Consider the following 8,233-nt stretch of genomic DNA (forward strand, 5'->3'; position numbering starts at 1 on the left):
CCATGCTCCGTAACTTCCCACTGGCAGCTTGAAATCAGACATCGTGAGAGTATTTTCACCATGGAGATCGGCAAATGCTACAGTTCAGGTTTTTTTTAACCTAGGAAGGCCGGTTGTCGAGCCCTCCCCAGCACAGCACTGCCACCACCTACCTGCGGGCACAAGGAAGCAGTCAGTGTGCCATCAGCACCATCGTTGCTCCTGAGAAGAAACCAGAGATTAAACAACCCACCCGGGCTATGGGAGATGCAGATACGATCCCAGACACTGCAGTTTCGGAGCTGGGCCCTTAACCAGTTGGAGCTCAAGGCACACGACAGAGTAGTGGCCAGTAAGTGTTCACTGGATGAACAAACAAACATTAAATTAGTGGATCTCCAATCTGCGGCCGCAGAAGTGCCCGGGGGACCTTGCCCGGACACAGATTCCCACAGCATCTCTTGTGGCAGGCTCTGGAATGTGCACTGTAGTGAATGTCCTGCGTTCCGACTGTGGACCTGTCCCTGTCCCCACTGCCATCTCTTCCTGCCCTGTCTGCTGTAGTGGTCTTGCCTGCATCCGCGTGGTCCCAGCAGGAACCATGACGAGGGGCAGAGAAACCCGCCGGACCCGCCTCAGTCTGTGCGCGGGCCTGGACCAAGAGAGGGCGTGAAGACTGAGTGTCGCTCACAGGCAAGTGGAAGAGCCGCCTCCCGCAGCGGGCAGTGCCGGGGCGGACAGAGGCTGCAGCCCACCTGGTGCAGGAGGCCCGGCTGCGTCGACGTGCACGGTCAGACAAAACGGGGCGTAGCACGTGCGCAGCGCTCACGAGTATGAGTGTACCAGATACGGCCACATTCCTTCTACTTTAGTCTCACGACAATTCTAGGAGGTCCGCATGGAAAGTGCACCTGCGATTCCCCGTTCACAGACGAGGAACCTGGCGCTCAGAGAGGCAGTTGCACAAGCTCACGGGACTCAGAGCGCGGTGCTGCTCAGACCTGAGCCTCCAGCTTCGAGGCTGTGTTTTTCCCTCCAAAGTGGGTGTGAGGGAGGGAGACAGGGGGAGAGGATGGGGCGGGGGCCCCAGAAAGTCGACAGTTTGTGCATTATTTTGGTTCTGCCACACAATTGCTGTGTGATCTTGGGCAAGTTTCTTAATCTCTCTGTCTTAGATTTGTTTCTCTGAAAGAACTGGGGAAATGACTGGCACCCCTCATAGGGTTGCTGTGAATTTTAGATGTAAGAATGCTTCCTAGAATATTGCCGAGAGTCGGGTGCAATGATGAAGGAAATAGTAACCGCGGTGACAGCTGTCACATTGTTGCCTTTGCATATCGGGAGGCACTTTCTCGCTGACGCTTTGCTTTGAAAGGCAGGATACTAGTCTGGGGTAAGGATGGGAAGTGGAGGTACCCTGGGCTGGAAGTCGGGGACCCTGGATTGGAAACGAGCCTCATCCAGTCAACAGCCATTTCCTGGGCACACGTTATGTGCCCGACACCCTGAAGGTCCCCTCTGACCCGGTGGCCGTGTGGAGCAGTAAGTAGCAGACGCGCCCAGGGTGATATGTCGAATTACTTTCATGTAGTCCCATGGACGGTTCCAAGAGGTTCCACCCCACTTATGAGAGTAAGAACCCTTTCTCTGGAATGGGACAGACGTGGCTTTGTGTCCTCTTTTGGCCACGTGACCTCTTTGTCTTCCCTGAGACAAGGACTCTCACACAAGTAGTTTATTTGGGAGGAGATTTCAGAAAACGTCAGTAAGTGAGCAGGGAGGTGAGGCAGAGAGACGGGGACAGAGGGACCGTTCCCGAGGCACTTCCCATCTGGGCAGCGAGAGCTTAGTCCTGCCGGGACTTCTGCGAACCCGCGTGGAATTTGCCTCTGGGTTACTTCATCTGAGGCGTCTATGCTCCTGGGGCCGTTGAACCCCACGCACGGTGGTCTCTGCATGTACACGAGGCAGAGCAGGCTCCGGTGACCAGAGAAACTTCCAGCTGAGTGATCTGGGTGTGGGAGTGGCAAGGGCCCCATGGTCTGCCCCCAACTCTAAACCTCCATTTTCCTCCCTGTAAAACGGGGATATTCACCGCGCCCAACTCGCGCTGTTTTGGGGGAGGACAAACGGCTTGTGCCCGTGAGCACAGTGACGGCAGGTATCACGGCTACCACTGTCTCCAGCCCTTGGGTTTCTTACAGCCTCTGGCAGGCGGCTGGACACACGAAAGGTCACAGAGCCTGTGTCGAGGTCGGATGTGGGTCAGGTGACAGCAAGATCTTCTCCAGTTCACGTCCCAGCTCTGCCCCTGCCTGGGGAACCCGGACCAGTGAGCTCTCTCAGCCTCAGCGTCCTCTTTTGTAAAATAGGGTTGGTAAAACCACCTTGCAGGGTATTGGTAGAATTAAATAAGATATTGCATAAAATCGCTTTGAATAGGAATCTGTCTTCAAGCTCAGAGAGGTGATGGAAACCACCATTTTACTGACTTCTCCCTCCTTGGTTAACCGCTGGGCTATGAGGATTTCATTGGCTGGGACCAAAGAGGAAGAGAAAGGAAAGACGCCGCGGGAAGGGGAGACGAGGAGGAGGACGGAGCGTGGACACACGCTCACACAAGCACAGGCCGGCCGAGGGGCCGCAGCGTGTAAACAAAAGGTGGGGGGTAACCCCGGAGCCTTTCCTCTGACAGCCAGTGGCGGCAGTGATGGATTTGTGAAGTTATCTAATTTTCCACTGTTTTAATTAGAGACTCGGGCTCTGAGGCCTCGCAGCTGGCTCCTCCGTGCTGCGTTCTGTTGCCTGACAGAGAAAAATGTCTCCCGTAACGTCAGCCAAGCTGCACCAGACCTGAGCGAGCGAGACTTCTGGGATTCATAAACCTGCGGTTTCTGGGCAGAGTGGCGTTTCAGCCAGGCCTCCTCCTCGTCGGCCCCTCGGAGCCGAGGCTGGGGGGCCACTGTCCCCGAAGGGGTGCTGGGGAGCAGGCAGGGCCCAGAGAGGGGCCTGGGGGTGGTTCTCCGGGGTCCCGGAGCCCAGTCCCCGTGAAATGGCGTCTCCCTGTGACTTGTCACTGGGGCCAGCGTGGGGAGGCGAGCGCCCTCCTTCTCCAAGACGATGCCTTTGATTGCCGAGTGTGTGCTCCGGGTAATCTAATTTATTGCCCGTGCCTTGCCAAGCGATCTTTACGACGCCGCGTGCAGCGCACGTACAGCGGGCAGAGGCTCTCTCCTCTCCCAGCACTCTGCCAGCCCTTCCCGGTGACTCAGTCCACAGCGTCGGGGCAGCAGGAGAGACAGGACACTGCAGTCAGATACACCCTGCTCACGGTCGGCTCTGCCCCGGCCACCCGGCACAGCCTGGGGACGGAGCCCATCCTTGGGCCTGTGTTCTCCTCCGTAAAGTGACAGTGGTGAGAATACTGACCGTGGAAGGAGGCGGTGGGGACTGAATGAGATCGCAAGCAGCAGAGAGGAAAGGACGTCGCTAACTCAGAAGACAAAACGGCCCCTGTGAGAGTCACACAGGCTTTGGGGTGAGGACGGCGCTCCAGGTGCGTTAGAAATGCTCACCCCAGCGACCGCCCCAGAGCGGCAGCAGATCCTGCCCTCTCAGGCCAGATGTGGACTCGGGGATTCGGAACAGCTGTCCCAAAGTGGCTGTCAGGCGTCCTCGCCTGCCTTGCGGTGTCCTGCCACACAGCTGGGGCCAAGCGTCCCATCGTGGTACATCTCGGGGAAGAAAGCCCGCCTCGTGGTGGTTCCTGCCCGACATACAGCCGATGCCTACAGTTGGCTGTGGCGTTCCTGCTCCGCCATAGCAGAGAAAATTACCATGGCATCGTGCCCGTAACACTTGGGAGAGAGATGGCTGTGCTTTGGTCTCTGGATTGACCAAAAAAGCAGCTACCCCCAAATAAACGAGCTCGGAGAGTGCTCGAAATGTGGTTGTGATGGGCTGATTTCCTCACCGGAAAAAGAACCGCACACACAGTAAAGTTTCAAAACACGAGTCGATCGCCCACTTTCTTATTCATTTTTTTTAAAAAAAATATTAACCCACCTTGTACTCATCCTGAATGCTCCAGTGATTATAAAAATCGCTCACTTTTTGACCATACAAACATTGCTTTTGACGTCTGCCCCAGCCAAAATGGATTATGGGTATCAGAAGGATCCTCTCACTGAAAACATATATTTTTAAAAAATAGATAAAATACATGAAACTACAGTTTTTGAGAAATCGGATATCAGGCAATGAAGGATGATGATCTCTGAGAGATGAGAAACAAATGAACTCAAAAGACATGAACAAATCAAGTTGTTTCCAAGCAACTGTGTCCCTAAACAAAACTCAAGAGTATTTATAGGGATACAAAAACATCCAGTACCAAACAGGGTAAAATCCAGAATATCTGGTATCTGATCCAAAATTACCAGGTATGCAAAGAAGCGGGAAAATATAACCCATGATGAGAAATCGATCCATCAAAATGACCAGAGGTAGCGCAGGTGTTAGAATTAGCAGACGAGGACGTGAATAGTTACTGTAACTATGTTCGTATGTTCAAAAAGTTAGAGAAAGATTGAGCCTGGTGGACTAGGTTTTTAAGAGACCCCAGTCCAACTCCTAGAGACAAAAAGCAACAACATCTGACATTAAAAAAAAATACACTGAACGGTGTTGACGATGGATTAGACGTAGCACTGACACGGTGACTCCCTCCCTCGGCCCCCTTGCCAGAGGTGTAGACAGGACCGTCTCCGCAGGGTCGAATCCTGCTCAGTCTGAAGCCCATTCCTGCTCGCGGAAGCCCCTACGCTGAGCTGCCCCTTCAATCCCACAAAACCTGGGGTGGGGCGTGGGCAGTGCAGACACGCCCCCTTCCTCTTTCCCCCAAGCCCGTCTCCTCACAGTGTCCTGCGGTGCATCATGATAAAGCCGGGGGCTGCGTGTGGGGGAAGCGCCCAGCCTCTTCCCTTCCAGTGGCCTAATTAACACCGAGGCCCGAGGCCCTTGGACTTGAGGACATTAACCATGTCGCGCTGTCGGATGGGGGAGTTCACCCGTGCCCCACAGGAATGCACAGAGCCCGCCCGGTTCCAGGAGCCGGGGCTTCAGCGCTTGCCCTCTGTCCCAGTGGCTGTGCTGAAATCCGCCCGCCGGGCTCTCTCAGGCTGGCTTGGGGCACTTTCTGCAGTGGGCGTGGCACGGGCATGGCCAGAGTTGTCGTTGGAGAAAAGGACACTAATATTGCTAATATCGCAAACACGGCCAACCCACAAGAGTGCAGGCTCAGGTCTCTCTGCACCCTCCCTCCCTCCCTCCTTCTCCTTCCCTCCCTTCCTCCTTCTCCTTCCCTCCCTTCTGTCCCATCTCTCTCCCTCCCCCGTCACTCCCTGTCCCCCCCACCCCTGTGCACCTCCTGTCTTTCCCAGTCCCCCTGCCCTTTTCCATCTCATGACCAGACCAGCCACGTGACACACCAGGACAGGCTGCAGAGCCCGTCCTTGAGCTTTGGCTCTGAGCCAACTCATGCTGGGAGCTGCAGCAGGGGCCCAGAGCTTGGGCCCTGTGGCCCTTCTTGGCAGATCTGTGCCCGTTCGTTCGGACAAAGCCTCCCTCCTGGGGGCCAGGGAGGTCTCCAGAGCATTCAGGAAACTGAAGCCTGTGCGTATTTCAGGGAGAAGCCACTTCTGTTGGACCTCAGGCTGCCGTCCCATCCCTTCCTGTCTCCTTGGCCACCGCCAGAGCCTCGGGGCGTCAGTTCTGGAGGCTGAGCTGCTGCATGTCCACGCTGGGGGCTGGACCGGCAGGACCAGAGTCTGGACTCGAGGGACGGGGCTTAGTGACTGCGTTTCCTGGGCTGAGACAAAGTCCCACAAACTGGGGCTCAAACCCCAGAAATGTGCTGTCTCCCTGCTCTGAGGCCAGTGGTCTGAGGTCAAGTGTCGGCTGGGCCTGCTCTCTCTGAAGGGTCTAGGGGACACTCTGCTTCGTGCCTTTCCTTTAGCTTCTGGCGTTACCGGCCGTCCTCGGGGTGAAGCGGCTGGTGGCCGCATCACTCCAACCTCTGCCTCCGTCATCACGTGGCTGTGTCCCCTGCGTCTGTCTGTGTCTCGTCTCCTCTTCCTATAAAGATGCCAGTCCTGGGATTAACGGCCAACGTACTCCAGTGTGAGCTCTCTCTCTCTTTTTAAAGACAGGGTCTTACTCTGTCATCCAAGCTAGAGTGGCCGTCATCACACGGCCATCACTGCAACCTCACACTCCCGGGCTCAAGCGATCCTCCTGCCTCAGCCTCCCGAGTAGCTGGGACTGCAGGCACATGTTGACACGCCCAGCTAATTTATTAATTTTTATTTTGAAGGGACGACGTTAACTCCAGGTACTTTGTTCTCATCTGGAAACTACCTCGTCCTTGGGGACTTGGCCTTCTGTAAAGAGTGTGTGGCACTTCCCCTGAGCTTGTAAAAGTTCTCGAATCTCCTGTCATTTATATCTCCGTCATCTGTCTGCCGCCACCCCAGGTCCTGTCCACTCCCTGAACCCAGGGCGTCGCCCGTGCCTGGCACAGAGAGGTGGTCGTCGGGTGAGACCACCTGACACCGGCCGAGTGCCCCTCTGAGCCGGCCCCTGTTTAAGGGCCACCTCCCCTCTGCTCCACTCCCATCGGGTACACAAGAGGGCAAAGGTTGACTTGGACCCCACTTCCAGAAAGTCGCCAAGTCCCACACAGCCCGTCCGTGCCCTCAGGGAGCATCACGTCACCCCCGGAGAGGGAAGGGGACCTGCTCCTTCCCAAGCCATCAGCTCTGGCCCCACCGGCGATTTTCCACTCTGCCTTCCATGCTCTTCAGCTCAAGTCTAACTCCAAGAGTTAAAATAATATACATTCCACCGTGACTCAGACGGGGGAAATCCACTGTGTCTCAGGAAATAATATCCCGCAGGCTGCGTTACCTTTTGCTGGGAAACTCCCAGTTCCCACCAGAAAAGTAAGAAAGGCCGTTAATTTCCAGGCAGCGGAGCCTGTGCAGAGCCCTGGGCTCGGCCCCGTCCCCACGCTGCACGCGGGACACCTGTCCTCCAGCAGGAATGGCCCTGCCAATAAACACACGGCGCGGGGAAGGAGTCCATCCGCCCCGCTCCGGATATCCTGGACAGCGGTCAGCTCGCTTCCTTCCACCGTCTCGGAGGGAAACGGCACATTCGTCCAGCGGCTCTCTCTTCCTCCCCACTGCAGACCATACCCAGAGCTTTCCGAGCAGCCAGAACAGCCTGGAAACATGCCCTGGGCTTAGCACAGCCTGATGGCTTGTTTCATACACTCTTTCATTCCTTCATTTGTTTATTCAGCAGATATTTATTGAGCCCGTAGTCAATAAATTATACCCCGTGCTGGGGGATCTCATGTCGGAGGAGGTCCCTTGCCTTGGGGCTCTGGCTCTGTTACTGTCGACCTGGCTTGGCAAAGGCAGCTCGTGGTGCACCGAGGCACGGGGTTGCTCCTGTCATGGGGCAGCCACGGGAAGTGGCGGCCCAGCCGGAAACTGCCCTTCCCAGCCCACTGGGCAAGGGAGCGGGACCAGGGCTCTTGCAACTAGTCCTCACCGATAGAGTGTGAGCGGAAGGTGTGTCACAGGTGGAAGGGTGGAAGAAGCATGTGCTGTCTCCACCGTGCCCCTTCCTGATCTTGCTGAACGACTCCAGCACCCTACGGGGAGGGCAGAGCCACAAGGTGGAAGGAGCCTGGGTCCTTGAATGGCTGCCCAGAGCCCACCTGCCCTCGGCTGCTATGGGAGCAAGAGACACACCCACTGAGTCCAGCCACCGAGATGTGACAACTGAGAGCTGTTTCCGCAGCCAGCCCGACCCTACACCACGGTCCAGAGGCTACCGGTGCCACCTCAGCATAGACTCCAGTGCAGGGTGGTGGCCACGCTCAGGAAGCGTGGCTGCCCCCAGACGTTCACAGTGTGCGGGGACAGCCTCCTGGGCTGCAACAGACTGAGGACACGGAGCTGTCATCAAAAAGCCCCAGAGAATAGGACTCAGTGCTGTGGACACTTCCAGAAATTATGTACCCAATTACATACGCGTGACATGCATACTTCATCCAGTTTCTACTGGGGATGAGTTGTCAGTTTCCCTGAAACCCAGGTGTGGGCATCTGTGAACATCCTCCTGCAGATCCTAGCGTCTGAGGGCTTCCCTGTCACACAGCGACCGTCAGCGACAGTTAGGAGCT

This window comes from Lemur catta, chromosome 20 (assembly GCF_020740605.2).
Source record: "Lemur catta isolate mLemCat1 chromosome 20, mLemCat1.pri, whole genome shotgun sequence".
Taxonomy (NCBI): domain Eukaryota; kingdom Metazoa; phylum Chordata; class Mammalia; order Primates; family Lemuridae; genus Lemur; species Lemur catta.